Source organism: Stegostoma tigrinum, chromosome 6, assembly GCF_030684315.1.
Source record: "Stegostoma tigrinum isolate sSteTig4 chromosome 6, sSteTig4.hap1, whole genome shotgun sequence".
NCBI lineage: Eukaryota > Metazoa > Chordata > Chondrichthyes > Orectolobiformes > Stegostomatidae > Stegostoma > Stegostoma tigrinum.
Window position 1 is genome coordinate 50,116,997 of NC_081359.1, and position 19,455 is coordinate 50,136,451.

A 19,455-nucleotide genomic window follows, 5' to 3' on the forward strand; every position below is an offset into this window, starting at 1 on the left:
GGGATGACGTTAGTAGGTAGGAGATGGGGATGGGGCTTGATGTGGGAGGAGGGGATAGGTGGGATGAAGGACAGGTTAGGGAGGCAGGGACGATCTGGGCTAGTTTTGGGAAGTGGTAGGGGGAGGGGGGGGAGTGGAGATTTGGAAACTTGTGAAGTACACATTGATATCATTGGGCTGTAGCGTTCCCAAGCAGAAGATGAATTGCTGTTGCTGCAACCTTTGGCTAGCATCATTGTGGCACTGCAGGAGGCGCAGAATGGACATGTCATCTGAGGAATGGGAGGGAGATTTGAAATGGTTCGTGACTGGGACGTCAGTTGTTTAATACAAACCATGCGTAAGTGTTCTGCAAAGCGGTCCCCAAGACTCTGCTTGGTTTCCCCGATGTAGAGGAGGCCACAACGGAAACAGCGAATGCAGTATATCACAATAGCAAATGTGCAGGTGAACATCTGCTTGATGTGGAAAGTCTTCTTGGGTCCTGGGGTGGGGTTGAGGGGGAAGGTGCAGAGGCAGGAGTAGCACTTTCCGTGAGTGCAGGGAAAAGTGCCAGGTGTGGGGGGCTGGAGCTTCAAAATCTCCCCTCCCACTACTGAATCCCAAAACCAGCCCAGCTCATCCCTGCCTCCCTAACCTGTCCTTCCTCCCACCTATCCCGTCCTCCCACCTCAAGCCCCACCCCCATCTCCTACCTACTAACCTCATCCCGCCACCTTGACCTGTCCGTCCTCCCTCACCTGACCTATCTCCTCCTTACCTCTCAATCTACACTCACCTTCACTGACTCTATCCCCGCCTCTTTAACTTCTCTGTCTGCTCTCCACCTGTCTTCTCCTCTTTCCATCTTCTACCACCTCCCTCCTCTCCCTATTTATTTCAGAACACCCTTTCCCTCTCCCATTTCTGAACAAGGGTGTAGGCCCAAAATGTAAGCCTTCCTGCTCCTCTGATGCTGCTTGGCCTGCTTTCTTCATCCAGCTCTACACCTTGTTATTTAAGATGAAATTTATACATGGTTTCAAGGCTTGGTGTCATAATAAAAATAAAGAATATCTAAAAATAAAAGCAGTTTAATTTATCAAATTGATCCTTACTCAAATATTATAACATTTTCTCTACTGCAACCTCCCAAGAGAAGCAACCAGCAAAAACGTAAAGCACTTTGAAATTTATAGAAAGCCTCAAAGCATCAAGTAAAATGCTGGAATATTAAGCAACCTAATAACTCATATTTACATATCTGACCAGTTAAATTTGACCCATGGTTAATCATCATCCATGAAATGTGTGAACCAGTGTATGCTATTCAGTAATTGATCATTTATTGTTGATTCACATTCTTTAGAACTTCAATTCTATTCTTATTTTGTATCCCCACCCCATTTTTGTAAAGTGAATTAATTGATAAAACAATAATAGCCTTTGCTGGCAAACTGTTCCATATATGAGTTAGTCTAAAACATTTAAGTTTTTCTAAACTGAAATAGTTGCATTTGACCTCAATTGTATAGGGTTGGAAAGTAGAAAATCAGCCAGAATCCCTGCTCCTGCGTGACGTCCAGTGATTCCTCACAGAAAAATGTGTATTTGGGTGCAGACTAAATTAATCTTAGTTGTAATAGTTTCCACTGGCTATGCTAAAAATTAGCTGAAGTTACACTTGTTGTGAATACAAGTCTCTGCACATTGAGCACTTATGGAACTTAGTCCCAGCAGGAGGAAATGAGAAATGAACGCTAATGTAAATCTAGAGATAATGGGAACTGCAGATGCTGGAGATTCCAAGATAATAAAATGTGAGGCTGGATGAACACAGCAGGCCAAGCAGCATCTCAGGAGCACAAAAGCTGACGTTTCGGGCCTAGACCCTTCATCAGAGAGGGGGATGGGGGGAGGGAACTGGAATAAATAGGGAGAGAGGGGGAGGCGGACCGAAGATGGAGAGGAAAGAAGATAGGTGGAGAGGGTGTAAGTGGGGAGGTAGGGAGGGGATAGGTCAGTCCAGGGAAGACGGACAGGTCAAGGAGGTGGGATGAGGTTAGTAGGTAGCTGGGGGTGCGGCTTGGGGTGGGAGGAAGGGATGGGTGAGAGGAAGAACCGGTTAGGGAGGCAGAGACAGGTTGGACTGGTTTTGGGATGCAGTGGGTGGGGGGGAAGAGCTGGGCTGGTTGTGTGGTGCAGTGGGGGGAGGGGATGAACTGGGCTGGTTTAGGGATGCAGTAGGGGAAGGGGAGATTTTGAAACTGGTGAAGTCCACATTGATACCATATGGCTGCAGGGTTCCCAGGCGGAATATGAGTTGCTGTTCCTGCAACCTTCGGGTGGCATCATTGTGGCAGTGCAGGAGGCCCATGATGGACATGTCATCAAGAGAATGGGAGGGGGAGTGGAAATAGTTTGCGACTGGGAGGTGCAGTTGTTTGTTGCAAACTGAGCGGAGGTGTTCTGCAAAGCGGTCCCCAAGCCTCCGCTTGGTTTCCCCAATGTAGAGGAAGCCGCACCAGGTACAGTGGATGCAGTATACCACATTGGCAGATGTGCAGGTGAACCTCTGCTTAATGTGGAATGTCATCTTGGGGCCTGGGATGGGGGTGAGGGAGGAGGTGTGGGGACAAGTGTAGCATTTCCTGCGGTTGCAGGGGAAGGTGCCGGGTGTGGTGGGGTTGGAGGGCAGTGTGGAGCGAACAAGGGAGTCACGGAGAGAGTGGTCTCTCCGGAAAGCAGACAGGGGAGGGGATGGAAAAATGTCTTGGGTGGTGGGGTCGGATTGTAAATGGCGGAAGTGTTGGAGGATAATGCGTTGTATCCGGAGGTTGGTGGGGTGGTGTGTGAGAACGAGGGGGATCCTCTTGGGGCGGTTGTGGCGGGGGCGGGGTGTGAGGGATGTGTCGCGGGAAATGCGGGAGACGCGGTCAAGGGCGTTCTCAATCACCGTGGGGGGAAAGTTGCGGTCCTTAAAGAACTTGGGCATCTGGGATGTGCGGGAGTGGAATGTCTTATCGTGGGAGCAGATGCGGCGGAGGCGGAGGAATTGGGAATAGGGGATGGAATTTTTGCAGGAGGGTGGGTGGGAGGAGGTGTATTCTAGGTAGCTGTGGGAGTCGGTGGGCTTGAAATGGACATCAGTTACAAGCTGGTTGCCTGAGATGGAGACTGAGAGGTCCAGGAAGGTGAGGGATGTGCTGGAGATGGCCCAGGTGAACTGAAGGTTGGGGTGGAAGGTGTTGGTGAAGTGGATGAACTGTTCGAGCTCCTCTGGGGAGCAAGAGGCGGCGCCGATACAGTCATCAATGTACCGGAGGAAGAGGTGGGGTTTGGGGCCTGTGTAGGTGCGGAAGAGGGACTGTTCCACGTAACCTACAAAGAGGCAGGCATAGCTGGGGCCCATGCGGGTGCCCATGGCCACCCCCTTAGTCTGTAGGAAGTGAGAGGAGTCAAAAGAGAAGTTGTTGAGTGTGAGGACGAGTTCAGCTAGGCGGATGAGAGTGTCGGTGGAGGGGGCCTGGTCGGGCCTGCGGGACAGGAAGAAGCGGAGGGCCTTGAGGCCATCTCCATGCGGAATGCAGGTGTACAGGGACTGGACGTCCATGGTGAATATGAGGTGTTGGGGGCCAGGGAATTGGAAGTCCTGGAGGAGGTGGAGGGCGTGGGTGGTGTCACGGACATAGGTGGGGAGTTCCTGGACCAAAGGGGAGAAAATGGAGTCCAGATAGGTGGAGATGAGTTCGGTGGGGCAGGAGCAGGCTGAGACGATGGGTCGACCAGGGCAGGCAGGTTTGTGGATTTTGGGAAGGAGAAAGAAACGGGCCGTGCGGGGTTGGGGAACAATGAGGTTGGAGGCTGTGGGTGGGAGGTCCCCTGATGTGATGAGGTCATGAATGGTGTTGGAGATGATGGTTTGGTGCTCGGGTGTGGGGTCATGATCGAGGAGGCGGTAGGAGGTGGTGTCGGTGAGTTGGCGTCTGGCCTCGGTGATGTAGAGGTCAGTGCGCCATACTACCACTGCGCCACCCTTGTCTGCGGGTTTGATGGTGAGGTTGGGGTTGGAGCGGAGGGAGCGGAGGGCTGCCCGTTCTGCGGGGGAGAGGTTGGAGTGGGTGAGAGGGGTGGAGAGGTTGAGGCGGTTGATGTCTCGACGGCAGTTGGAGATGAAGAGGTCGAGGGAGGGTAGGAGACCTGGGGGTGGTGTCCAGGAGGAGGACTTGTGTTGGAAGCGGGTGAAGGGGTCAGTGGAAGGAGGGTTGGGTTCCCGGTTGAAGAAGTAGGCATGCAGGCGAAGACGGCGGAAAAACTGCTCTATGTCCGACCGTGACTGGTATTCGTTGATGTGTGGTTGTAGGGGGACAAAGGTGAGCCCCTTGCTCAGGACTGACCGTTCGTCCTCAGTCAGTGGGAGGTCTGGGGGGATGGTGAAGATGCGGCAGGGCTCAGTGTGGCTGTCTTCTCTGGCTTTGCAGGCTGTGGAGGTTGTGGGCGGAGCGATGAGGTCGTCGGCTGTGGGCGGGGTTCGCCCACGGCCGACGACCTCATCGCTCCGCCCACAACCTCCACAGCCTGCAAAGCCAGAGAAGACAGCCACACTGAGCCCTGCCGCATCTTCACCATCCCCCCAGACCTCCCACTGACTGAGGACGAACGGTCAGTCCTGAGCAAGGGGCTCACCTTTGTCCCCCTACAACCACACATCAACGAATACCAGTCACGGTCGGACATAGAGCAGTTTTTCCGCCGTCTTCGCCTGCATGCCTACTTCTTCAACCGGGAACCCAACCCTCCTTCCACTGACCCCTTCACCCGCTTCCAACACAAGTCCTCCTCCTGGACACCACCCCCAGGTCTCCTACCCTCCCTCGACCTCTTCATCTCCAACTGCCGTCGAGACATCAACCGCCTCAACCTCTCCACCCCTCTCACCCACTCCAACCTCTCCCCCGCAGAACGGGCAGCCCTCCGCTCCCTCCGCTCCAACCCCAACCTCACCATCAAACCCGCAGACAAGGGTGGCGCAGTGGTAGTATGGCGCACTGACCTCTACATCACCGAGGCCAGACGCCAACTCACCGACACCACCTCCTACCGCCTCCTCGATCATGACCCCACACCCGAGCACCAAACCATCATCTCCAACACCATTCATGACCTCATCACCTCAGGGGACCTCCCACCCACAGCCTCCAACCTCATTGTTCCCCAACCCCGCACGGCCCGTTTCTATCTCCTTCCCAAAATCCACAAACCTGCCTGCCCTGGTCGACCCATCGTCTCAGCCTGCTCCTGCCCCACCGAACTCATCTCCACCTATCTGGACTCCATTTTCTCCCCTTTGGTCCAGGAACTCCCCACCTATGTCCGTGACACCACCCACGCCCTCCACCTCCTCCAGGACTTCCAATTCCCTGGCCCCCAACACCTCATATTCACCATGGACGTCCAGTCCCTGTACACCTGCATTCCGCATGGAGATGGCCTCAAGGCCCTCCGCTTCTTCCTGTCCCGCAGGCCCGACCAGGCCCCCTCCACCGACACTCTCATCCGCCTAGCTGAACTCGTCCTCACACTCAACAACTTCTCTTTTGACTCCTCTCACTTCCTACAGACTAAGGGGGTGGCCATGGGCACCCGCATGGGCCCCAGCTATGCCTGCCTCTTTGTAGGTTACGTGGAACAGTCCCTCTTCCGCACCTACACAGGCCCCAAACCCCACCTCTTCCTCCGGTACATTGATGACTGTATCGGCGCCGCCTCTTGCTCCCCAGAGGAGCTCGAACAGTTCATCCACTTCACCAACACCTTCCACCCCAACCTTCAGTTCACCTGGGCCATCTCCAGCACATCCCTCACCTTCCTGAACCTCTCAGTCTCCATCTCAGGCAACCAGCTTGTAACTGATGTCCATTTCAAGCCCACCGACTCCCACAGCTACCTGGAATACACCTCCTCCCACCCACCCTCCTGCAAAAATTCCATCCCCTATTCCCAATTCCTCCGCCTCCGCCGCATCTGCTCCCACGATAAGACATTCCACTCCCGCACATCCCAGATGCCCAAGTTCTTTAAGGACCGCAACTTTCCCCCCACGGTGATTGAGAACGCCCTTGACCGCGTCTCCCGCATTTCCCGCGACACATCCCTCACACCCCGCCCCCGCCACAACCGCCCCAAGAGGATCCCCCTCGTTCTCACACACCACCCTACCAACCTCCGGATACAACGCATTATCCTCCGACACTTCCGCCATTTACAATCCGACCCCACCACCCAAGACATTTTTCCATCCCCTCCCCTGTCTGCGTTCCGGAGAGACCACTCTCTCCGTGACTCCCTTGTTCGCTCCACACTGCCCTCCAACCCCACCACACCCGGCACCTTCCCCTGCAACCGCAGGAAATGCTACACTTGTCCCCACACCTCCTCCCTCACCCCCATCCCAGGCCCCAAGATGACATTCCACATTAAGCAGAGGTTCACCTGCACATCTGCCAATGTGGTATACTGCATCCACTGTACCCGGTGCGGCTTCCTCTACATTGGGGAAACCAAGCGGAGGCTTGGGGACCGCTTTGCAGAACACCTCCGCTCAGTTTGCAACAAACAACTGCACCTCCCAGTCGCAAACCATTTCCACTCCCCCTCCCATTCTCTTGATGACATGTCCATCATGGGCCTCCTGCACTGCCACAATGATGCCACCCGAAGGTTGCAGGAACAGCAACTCATATTCCGCCTGGGAACCCTGCAGCCATATGGTATCAATGTGGACTTCACCAGTTTCAAAATCTCCCCTTCCCCTACTGCATCCCTAAACCAGCCCAGTTCATCCCCTCCCCCCACTGCACCACACAACCAGCCCAGCTCTTCCCCCCCACCCACTGCATCCCAAAACCAGTCCAACCTGTCTCTGCCTCCCTAACCGGTTCTTCCTCTCACCCATCCCTTCCTCCCACCCCAAGCCGCACCCCCAGCTACCGACTAACCTCATCCCACCTCCTTGACCTGTCCGTCTTCCCTGGACTGACCTATCCCCTCCCTACCTCCCCACTTACACCCTCTCCACCTATCTTCTTTCCTCTCCATCTTCGGTCCGCCTCCCCCTCTCTCCCTATTTATTCCAGTTCCCTCCCCCCATCCCCCTCTCTGATGAAGGGTCTAGGCCCGAAACGTCAGCTTTTGTGCTCCTGAGATGCTGCTTGGCCTGCTGTGTTCATCCAGCCTCACATTTTATTATCGCTAATGTAAATCTAACTCATTTATTATTATTGCGGTTGTGGTTGTTGGAGGTCAGTCATCTCAGCTCCAGGACATCTCTGCAGGAGGTCCGCAGGGTAGTGTGCTCGGTGCAACTGTCATTAGCCGCTTCATAAATAATGACCTTCCTTCCATCACAGGATCAGAACTGGGGATGTTCACTGATGATTACACAATGATCAGTATCATTTGAGCCTCTCAGATACTGAAGCAGTCCATGTCCAAAGGCAGAAAAGCTGGACAATATCTAGGTTCAACTGGCAAGTGGCAATGAACATTCACAGCAGGATAATGCAAGCCAATGACCATGTACAACAAAGAAAAAGCTCATTCTTGGCCCTTGAAATTCAGTGCTGTTACCATCACTGAATCTCTCACTTGCCACCATTTTTATGAACCTGACCAGACACCCCCAAAATATTTTAAGAAGATAGCCTAGACACTAACTTTTTCTTATTTTAAAAGGCAAATTTAATGTGCTATGTTCCAGTTGCAATTCGACTGTTCTAACTACTCAATGTTAAGCAAAGTACAATTTATTTATGAAAGAAGAATGAACTTAGAATAACTTAACACTTAGAAAGCTTGGCCAAATAATAAACACAGTAACTATGACTAATTAAATATTCCAATATAGTAACATCCCATAAATGCACCCCTTGGCAAAAAAGCAAATTCAGAAAAATAGATTTGTCTTGCAGGTAATCCAGCAGAGAGAAACTCTCGTTTCCAGCAGTAACCGAGAGAAAAACGATAGTTTCTACTTCTTCAAAATTCCAGCAGCTTCTGACCTGTTGAGAGTCCAACAGAAACAACATAAAGCTAAACCTAAAAACTAATAAAAACAAACTAGAAATCCTGGTCTGCGAGAGCAGGCCACACCCATCCAGGCTGCTTCTCTTGTTATGACTTTAAAAAATACCCAAGGCCTCCAAAGCTGTTTACTTCATGAGTATTCAGTAGCCAGCACAATACCTTTACCTTAAAATCTTCAAATAAATAAAAAGGGCAATCTTAAAGCCACATCAGGGCAGCGCAGTGACACAGTGGTTAGCACTGTTGCCTCACAGGGGCCCGGGTTCAATTCCACCCTTGGGCCTGTGTGGAGTTTGCACATTCTCCCTGTGTCTATGTGGGTTTCCTTCAGGTGCTCCAGTTTCCTCCCACAGTCTAAAGATGTGCAGGCTAACTGCATTGGCCATGCTAAATTGCCCTTGGTGTCCAGGGATGTGTGGATTACAGGAGGGTTACAGGAGGATGGGTCTGGGTGGGATGCTCTGAGGGTTGGTGTGGACTTGGGCCGAAGGGCCTGTTTCCGCACTGTATTCTATGATTCTATGATCGTCACACCATCCTGAAGGTTATCAAGGACAGAAGCTGAAGTGGACCAGCCATATAAAGATCATGGTTGGGAACCTTGAAGCAAGTAACACACCTCTTGATTTCCCAATGCCTGTCCTCCATCTACATAGTGCAAGCCAGTAGTATGATGAAACATTCCACGCTGCTCTGCATGAATGGAACATCAAAAACACCCAAGAAGCTTGGTGCCATCCAGGAAAAAGCATTCAACTTGATTAGCATTACAACCATAAAACATTAACTCCGCCAACACTGATGTAACAGCAATAAGTACCAGCTACAAAATGTACTGCAGAAATTTACCTAGACTCCTTAGACAGCACTTTCCATTTTCATTTGTTATTTATTCACTTTTTTGCGGGATGTGGGCTTCGTTGGCTGGCCAGCATGTATTGCCCACCTCTAGTCATTCTTGAGAAAGTGGTTGTGAGCTGCAAGCTGAGGGGTAAGTGATCACAGCATGGGTCAGTGTTATCTTGACTGTGAAAAAGGGCAGCCTGAAAAATTACAAGAATGACAATGATATTCTGCTCTCCAAATGGATAAGTGGCACCATCTTCCCTCTGCTACCTATCATTCACAGGAGCTTTACTCATTCGAACTCTGCCACTGCATAGTGATCTCACCAAAGGTGAATAAACACAACCTTTAGCACCACATGCATAATATCTGTTCAAGGGGTCTCATCCACTTCATTCACTAAAAACCATTATTCTTTCCTGCTCTTTGCACTTCCTAATAACTCACTTGACACACCTCGTGGTCATGTGTTACCTGTAACTTTTATCCATTTGCACCATATGTTCCATCATATTTAGTTCCTTAACTTAGAACATAGAACATAGAACAGTACAGCACAGAACAGGCCCTTCAGACCACAATGTTGTGCCGACCATTGATCCTCATGTATGCACCCTCAAATTTCTGTGACCATATACATGTCCAGCAGTCTCTTAAATGACCCCAATGACCTTGCTTCCACAACTGCTGCTGGCAACGCATTCCATGCTCTCACAACTCTCTGTGTAAAGAACCTGCCTCTGACATCCGCTCTATACTTTCCACCAACCAGCTTAAAACTATGACCCCTCGTGCTAGCCATTTCTGCCCTGGGAAATAGTCTCTGGCTATCAACTCTATCTATGCCTCTCATTATCTTGTATACCTCACTTAGGTCCCCTCTCCTCCTCCTTTTCTCCAATGAAAAGAGACCGAGCTCAGTCAACCTCTCTTCATAAGATAAGCCCTCCAGTCCAGGCAGCATCCTGGTAAACCTCTTCTGAACCCTCTCCAAAGCATCCACATCTTTCCTATAATAGGGCACCCAGAACTGGACGCAGTATTCCAAGTGCGGTCTAACCAAAGTTTTATAGAGATGCAACAAGATCTCACGACTCTTAAACTCAATCCCCCTGTTAATGAAAGCCAAAACACCATATGCTTTCTTAACAACCCTGTCCACTTGGGTGGCCATTTTAAGAGATCTATGTATCTGCTCACCAAGATCCCTCTGTTCCTCCACGCTGCCAAGAATCCTATCCTTAATCCTGTACTCAGCTTTCAAATTCAACCTTCCAAAATGCATCACCTCGCATTTATCCAGGTTGAACTCCATCTGCCACCTCTCAGCCCATCTCTGCATCCTGTCAATGTCCCGCTGCAGCCTACAACAGCCCTCTACACTGTCAACGACACCTCCGACCTTTGTGTCGTCTGCAAACTTGCTGACCCATCCTTCAATTCCCTCGCCCAAGTCATTAATAAAAATTACAAACAGTAGAGGCCCAAGGACAGAGCCCTGTGGAACTCCACTCACCACTGACTTCCAGGCAGAATATTTTCCTTCTACTACCACTCACTGTCTTCTGTTGGCCAGCCAATTCTGTATCCAAGCAGCTAAGTTCCCCTGTTTCCCATTCCTCCTGACCTTCTGAATGAGCCTACCATGGGGAACCTTATCAAATGCCTTACTGAAGTCCATATACACCACATCCACAGCTCCACCCTCATCAACCTTTCTAGTCACATCCTCAAAAAACTCGATAAGGTTTGTAGGGCATGACCTACCCCTCACAAAGCCGTGTTGACTGTATTTGATCAAGCCATGCTCTTCCAGATGGTCATAAATCTTATCCCTCAGAATCCTTTCTAACACCTTGCAGACGACAGACGTGAGACTTACCGGTCTATAATTGCCGGGGATTTCCCTATTTCCTTTCTTGAAGAGAGGAATTACATTTGCCTCTCTCCAGTCCTCAGGTACGACTCCAGTGGAGAGCGAGGATGCAAAGATCTTCGCAAGTGGCGAAGCAATTGCATTTCTCGCTTCCCAAAGCAGCCGAGGACAAATCTGATCTGGGCCTGGCGACTTGTCAATCTTAATGTTTGACAAAATTTTCAGCACATCAGCTTCGTCTATCTCTATCCATTCCAGCATGCACACCTGCTCTTCAAAGGTTTCATTCACTACAAAGTTCGTTTCTTTCGTAAAGACAGAAGCAAAAAACTCATTTAGGGCTTCCCCTACCTCCTCAGGCTCCACACCCAAGTTCCCTATGCCATCCCTGATCGGCCCTACTCTTTCTTTGACCATTCTCTTATTCCTCACGTAAGTGTAAAATGCCTTTGTGTTTTCCCGGATTCCTTCTGCCAAGCCTTTCTCGTGCCCCCTCCTGGCTCTCCTCAGACCATTTTTGAGCTCCTTCCTTGCCTGCATGTAATCCTCTCTAGCTGAACTTGACCCTAGCTTCCTCCACCTTATGTAAGCTACCTTCTTACTTTTCACTAGAAGCTCCACCGCTCTCGTCATCCAAGGTTCCTTAATCTTACCCCTTCTTGCCTGTCTCAGAGGGACATATTTACTCATCACTCCCAACAACTGTTCCTTAAACCGTCTCCACATGTCTATAGTTCCCTTACCATGGAACAACTGCTCCCAGTCCATGCTTCCTAACTCATGTCTAATCGCATCATAGTTTCCTCTTCCCCAATTAAATATCCTCCCATTCTGCCTAATCCTCTCCTTCTCCATAGCTATGTAGAATGTGAGGCAGTTATGGTCACTATCACCAAAATGCTCTCCCACCACAAGATCTGATACCTGCCCTGGCTCGTTTCCGAGCACCAAGTCTAGAATGGCCTCTCCCCTCGTCGGCCTGTCAACGTACTGCGTTAGGAAACCCTCCTGAACACACCTTACAAAAACAGCTCCATTCAAATCTTCTGCTCGAAGGAGGTTCCAATCAATATTAGGAAAGTTAAAGTCACCCATTACAACAACCCTACTGCGTGCACACTTTTCCAAAATCTGTCTACCTATGCTTTCTTCAATCTCCCTGCTGCTATTGGGGGGCCTGTAGTAAACCCCTAACGAGGTGACTACTCCCTTGCTGTTCCTAATTTCCACCCGTACTGACTCAGTAGGCAGATCTTCCTCGACAAAGGAAGCTTCTGTAGCTGTGATACCCTCTCTGATTAGTAGTGCTACACCCCCTCCTCTTTTTCCCCCCTCCCTATTCTTTTTAAATGTTCTAAACCCTGGAACATCCAGCAACCATTCCTGCCCATGAGAAACCCATGTCTCTGTTATGGCCACAACATCATAGCACCAGGTACTGATCCATGCTCTAAGTTCATCACTTTTATTCCTGATACTCCTTGCATTAAAGCAAACACACTTTAACCGATCCCTTGGTTCCTTCCCAGGAAAATCCTTCCCACTAGCTGGTCTACCTCTTGCTACTGCCTCACCTGCATCAACGCTCACCTCTGGTATACAGCTCAGGTTCCCACCCCCCTGCCATACTAGTTTAAACCCTCTCGAACTACTCGAGCAAACCTTCCACCCAGGACATTGGTCGCCTTCCAGTTCAGATGCAACCCGTCCTTCTTGTACAGGTCCCACCTTCTCCAGAAGGCATCCCAATTATCTACATATCTGAAGCCCTCCCTCCTACACCAGCTGCGTAGCCACGTGTTCAGCTGCGCCCGCACCCTGTTCCTCACCTCACTATCTCGTGGCACCGGTAGTAAACCAGAGAACACTACTCTGTTCGTCCTGCTCTGCAGCTTCCATCCTAACTCCCTGAAATCACTTTTTATATCCTCAAACCTATTTCTGGCTATATCATTTGTGCCAATATGTAACACGATTTCTGGCTGTTCGCCCTCCCCTTTTAGAACTTTATACACCCGATCGGAGACGTCCCGGACCCTGGCACCAGGGAGGCAACATACCTTCCGGGAATCCCGATCTTGCCCACAAAATCTCCTGTCGATTCCCCTAACTATCGAGTCCCCTACCACGAGTACTTTTCTATTCTGCCCCCTTCCCTTCTTTGCCACAGTGTCAGGCTCAGTGCCAGAGAACTGACTACTATGGCTTTCCTCTGGTAGGTCATCCCCCCCCAGCAGTATCCAAAACGGTATACTTATTGCTGAGGGGAATGCCCACAGGGGATCTCTGCACTGTCTGTCTGTCCCCTTTCCTCCCCCTAACTGTAACCCATCTATCCTCGTCCTGAGCCTTAGGAGTGACCAACTCCCGATAACTCCTCTCAATTACCCCCTCTGCCTCCCGAATGATCCGTAGTTCATCCAGCTCCAGCTCCATTTCCCTAACACGGTTTTCAAGGAGCTGTAGCTGGGTGCACTTCCCGCAGATGTAGCCAGCGGGGACGTGTGCCACATCTCCCAACTGCCACATTCTGCAGGAGGAGCAAGCAACTGCCCTAGCATCCATACCCCACTTATCTGAACACCCACTCAATACTAAAGTAGAAAGCTTACGTCAAATAATAATAACAAATTAATAACAAACTTATATTCAATAGAGAAAGTTTAGAATGAACCTTACCTTATTAACTAGGTTAGAGGAGGAGGGCGGGTGGGAGACACTACAGTTGTAGAGTCTCGGGTTTAGCCGCCTTGCTGATATATATGGTCACTGCTTTCCTTCCCGGCTGCCCCTCTGGTCCTCGTCACTTCCTCTGGTGCTCCCGCTCCTTCTCTGAAAGAGGAAAAAAACACCGCTGCCCACTACCGGTAAGTAATTTTAAAAATAAACTGCTTTACCTTAGCTGCAGTCTTCCGGGTCCGTCTTGCCTCCGCTGCTGCTCGCACTCAAAATGGCCGTTGGCGTCGAAGGGTGAGTATTTATACTCACTGCTTTCCTTCCCGGCTGCCCCTCTGGTCCTCGTCACTTCCTCTGGTGCTCCCGCTCCTTCTCTGAAAGAGGAAAAAAACACCGCTGCCCACTACCGGTAAGTAATTTTAAAAATAAACTGCTTTACCTTAGCTGCAGTCTTCCGGGTCCGTCTTGCCTCCGCTGATATATATGGTCACTGCTTTCCTTCCCGGCTGCCCCTCTGGTCCTTGTCACTTCCTCTGGTGCTCCCACTCCTTCTCTGAAAGAGGAAAAAAACACCGCTGCCCACTACCGGTAAGTAATTTTAAAAATAAACTTCCTCTTATTGAAGGTAAAAAGTGGTCCATAATTGGGCCTACAGGTCCAAAATTGTTTGGGCCAGGTAAAGGTTACATAGAGGTGGCAGGCATCATGCTCCTCTCCCATGATAAGGAGAGAATATTAGGGGCAGAAAACCAGGCCACTCTTACAATAATGGACAGACACCAATGGGCTGCTGAGTAACTATTGACCTGTGCTGCTCTGATTATTACCAGTGCTAACTCATTGTTGTCTTGAATAATATTTTACCCTTCTTTTCTAACTTAACTCACTTTTTTCTGATATGCAAGCAAGAATGGCACCCAGGGAATGTCTACAAGGAAAACCAGTCAGTGCCAGACCATCTCTAAGGAGGAGGTAGGTGACCACTGGCCCGTGCCACCAATCCATTATGACCAACTTTATGTGTACACCAATGCGGAATGTTCTAGTCTTTTCATTTGTGGCACTTAGGAACAGATTTATTTTAAGTACAAAAAAAGCCTTAGATCCCCCAAGCATGTATAAACATAAACATAAATAAAAATCTCAGTTATGTCTATAACAAACACTGCAAGCCAACCATGATTTAAGAACACTTTTGCTGCCAAGATTCCTTTGATCTTATTTTAAATCACCAAGCAAGACAAGGAAAAGGAACAAATCCAGTATTAATACGACAGGATTGGGCCAAACAGTCTTGGAAATAAATGTTCATCAAACCTCGGAATTCAATGAGAACAATTCACAAAATAAACGAAAGCACTTCAGCAAATTCAATGGAGAATATTGATAGAACCCCAACAAGAAGCTAACATAGGATTGGGTAAACAGCTATATGTCTGTTGCTCTGCTGGTGCAAAACACTCAAATGGCCTTTATGGACTGTGTTCGCAATTGTCCACAAGCAGCAATTTTCTGGATAAAATTTCTGAACCATAGCTGCAAAAATATCCTTCTCTAATTTCACTTTGTGAGAATACAGATCAACTCAGCTGGTCTTGCAGCAAAACCTGGATCATTTTACTCTGGTTGGTTAGAGCAGTTAAACACAATCACATTTTAGATGCATCCAAAAGCAACAAGAGCTCAAATGATAAGTTAGGTAGTTATTCCTGCTGTACAACAGATGTTTCAGAATACTAAATAGAGCAATATCCTTATGAATAATGTATAATTAATAAAATACTACTTTATTACCTTATAGGCAAAATGGTACCTTTATTATAATTAGCAGCATTTAAAACCATGCATCAGTGTGGAAAGAGATTGCCTTGGGCAATGTCAATTCAAAATCAGAAAAACCTATCAACCACAGCATCCCATAATGTGCCACATCATCAGCATGTGCCATATATGGTATAATTTTTATTACCTTTAAAATATTGTACCAAATTAGAGATTGACCTGAATAGACAACACCATCTGATGAACTAGTTCATTTTTATTATTTATATAATATGACATAAAATGAAACACGTTAAATTAATTCAATTTGCAAACATAAAAAGCTGAATTTTGAGATGCAGAAAGTGTGTGATATGCAGTGGCTGGGAGAATGATATAGGGAAATTAACAATCCATTAGGCATAGGAACATAGATAAGTAGAAAATATGAGAAGGGATAGGCCATTTGGTCCATTATGCCTGCTGCGGATTTTGGCCTGAAACATTTACTTTCCTGCTCCTCAGATGCTGTCTGGACTGCTGTGCTTTTCCAGCGCCATTTTTATTGACTCTAGCTTCCAGCATCTGCAGTCCTTACTGCTCTGCTGTTCAAAATGATCATAGTTGATTCTTCTCCATCTCAGCATTATATTACTGCTCTCTTCCCACAAGCTTTGACACCTTTAGCTTTGAGAAATTGATTTCTTTCTTTGTTAAATTTATTCAGTGACATGTCTTCCTCATGCTTCCATGACACAGAATTCTACAGGTTTATCAGTTAAGAAATTTCTCCTCACTGGAATCTGAAATAGACTACTACATTTCCCGAGACAGTCCTTATCCTGGAAGAGCTAGCTGGGGAAACATCATTTCTGTATCCAGTCTCTCCAAACCTGTCAGAATTTTGTATGTTTCATTGAGACCTGCTCACATTTGTCTCAAATGCTGCGAAAACAGGCTTAGTTGATCAAATGTCTCCTCATGCAAGAAATTTTACATCCTAAGAATTGCTGTGGTGGTTCTTCACTGCACTCATTCTGTGGCAACTGCATCTTCTCTCTGATGAGGAAATTGCACACAGTGCTCCAGGCTTGGTCTCACTGACACCATGTAAAGCTGCAGTAAGACTTCCTTGCTCCTATACTCAAACCCACATACAATGAGGCACTAACGTAACATTTACCTTCCTAACTGCTTGTCACACGTGCTTGCTTGCTTTCAGTCAACATTGTACAAAGAACATCCAGGCCACTTTGTGCAACATTTCCCAATCTGTCACAGACTAAATCATACATTGCCATGTGTCTTTCCTATCAAAATGCCTTCACATTATCCACTTTATACAATTATGTAAGTGCCAGGCATTTACCCAGTCACTCAACATTTCTAATTCACCTAGAAGCCTCTTTACATCCTCCTCATCACTCACTGGCCCACCTACTTTTGTGTCATCTGTAAATTTAGAAAAGTTACTTTTCATCCCTCATCTAAAATCATTGATATTCGTTAGGAATAACTGGGGCTGAGCCACTGATCCCTGTGGCAAATCAGTCATCACCGCCTTCGACTTCAAAACAAGATCCATTTATTCCTACTTTCTGTTTCTTGCATGCTAGCCAATCCTCAATCCATGATAGTGGAGCCATTGACTCCACATTTAGCTGCAGTGCATCAGTCAAGCTGCTAGCAACCTCTCCAATTTCAGTTCATTAATCACCCAATTACCAATAAATTATAGATAACACGGTGTGAGGCTGGATGAATACAGTGGGCAAGCAGCATCATAGGAGCAGGAAACCTTGCCGTTTCGGGTCGGGACTCTTCTTCAGAAATCTAGCTTCACACCGTGTTATCTCAGATTCTTCAGCACAGGCAGTTCCTACTATCTCTGTGACAAATAAATTATTTTGTCTTTTGAAATGTAACTGTGGGGAGATTAGTTTCTCAGACTTCCAGCAACTCACTAGTGGAAACAAATTGGGAATCCAACAGCGGGTCAGGAACCCACGACAAGGTGCAGTAACATGGCATAGAGTCATTAAGCACGGAAACAAATCCTTTGGTCCAGCTAGTCCATGCCAAATGTGCCCCCAAACTAAACTAATACCACCTGCCTACTCCTGGCCCATATCCCTCCAAACCTTTCTTATTCATGTGCTTATCTAAATGTCTTTTAAACATTGTAGCTGTACATACATACACAACTTCCATAGGACGTTCATTCCATGTGTGACCACCCTCTGAGTAAAAAATGTGGCCCCATGTCTTTTTTAATTTTCTCACCTCTCTCCTTAAAAATTTGCCCTCTAGTCTTGAAATCCCCTATCCTAGGGAAAAGGCAAATACCATTAACCCTGTCTATACCCCTCATTATTTTATTAGCTTCAAGTTTTGAAAACTTAGAACTCAGATTTTGCTGTCTGAATTCTTTGTTGACAGTCTTTAGGAAAGCTTACATTTCTGACCAGATCAACATCTTACATTGCTCTTTTCTTGGATCTCAGATGAAAACCAAGGTAACTTTCAGCAGCCGTCCCACCAGCAGAAATGCCAACAGTAGAAGCAGTAAAAGCCAGCCCCTAACAGGTGAGCAAAGATGAACACAGATATACATCTTAGAGGAGGGTCACACGCAGCTTTTCTTTTAATGTATTCTTTGTAGGCATGGACCTCTGAAGTCCATCTGTGGCAGTAACTCTCAGAAGTCAATGCTTGAATGACAACAGCATGTCGATGGCCATGCATGGACCCTCAGAGCAGCTGTGAAGCTTAGAGGGAACATTGGTCACACTCGAAATAACAAGAAGGCTCCTCAACATATCAGAACATCAGGATCTCAGGAGGATCAGGCCTCATAACAGGTGCTGTCAGATATTTGCAAATTACTCGAACAAGACATGTTGCCAAATGGACCTGGTGTCCATACTTTGCAATCTGTGTTGAAATCACAACCACTTTCAATTTCTTTGCCTCTGGAACTTCCTGGGATTATTCAGTAGATATTTACCGAATCCTGCAGTTGGCAAACAGCAAATGCTTAAATCGAGTAAGTGCTGCTTTGGTTGCCAAGGAAGCCAATTATGTCAGATTTGCCACTGATGGGCCGGTCAGAAGGAATCAGTTAAAGCTGTTGCTGGTTTCCAACAGTGCAGAGTGTCATTGATTCTGCTTCACAGATACAAATACAATCTACTCAAGTGTATTTCCCGGCTCCATATTCATGTGATCTCTAACATGAGGCACTGACTGGGCTACCATCATACAGCAAGATTCAATAAATCATTGTGCAATCACACCTTTGCCTTGAGAGCTAGAAAAGTGGTGTCTGAAATTGATTGTTGAAGGTCTGTAAAAATGCACAGATGCTGACAGAGAGAAGTGAATATATTTAGGACTGAGAATCCTACTGCAAGTAACTGAAAAGAACAAAGAAACAGGCCACATCTGTAACACTAGCTGCAAATATTCCACTGTCAGCTCCATTAAAAGGTGATGTGAAGCAAAACCTGCACAGATTTTTGACAAAATTGTAAAATTATGTCAGATCTGCTAAACAAGACAGAGTAGCAATGTGACACTACACACTTATTTTTATTCAGAAGAGACAATTTCAAAATATATTCTCCTCTACTTTCTTTTGAATAACAGAAAAAAAGAACACTGCAGAAATTGTGAGCATCTTAAAGGTACCTTTTAAACCCTAAGTGAATTTAATTTAAGTATGGTATGTGTTCAATGTTAGGTCCCAAGGTAAAAAAAATCAATATAAAACTTAATTCACTCAGCTTGAAGAATTTTGTGAATTTGTGCAACTGCAAGATAATCTAATTAATATCAGGACAATATTACGTGTAAAGGATTCTGTAATGTGAGTGTGTTTACTGGATGAAGAAAAACTTACTTCCAAGAAAACAATAAAAATATTCAGAAGTTCCGATGCTGTATTTCAAGAACTAGATTATATTCAAGGCAGAACAGAACAGGCCTTGAATTATGTGAATAGATATTCTAATCCCAAATGGCAGGAAATATTGTGGGAATGGGATAGGGTGAAAATCTTGTGAAGAATGTAACATTAGGACGAAAGAGGCATGTTGACTGTTGGGAAGAAGTGTTGATTTGGAGATGCCAATGTTGGACTGGGATAGACAAAATCAGAAGTCACAGGACAACAGTTTATAGTACAACAGGTTTATTTGCAATCTCACAAGCTTTCGGTTTGCAGCCCCTTC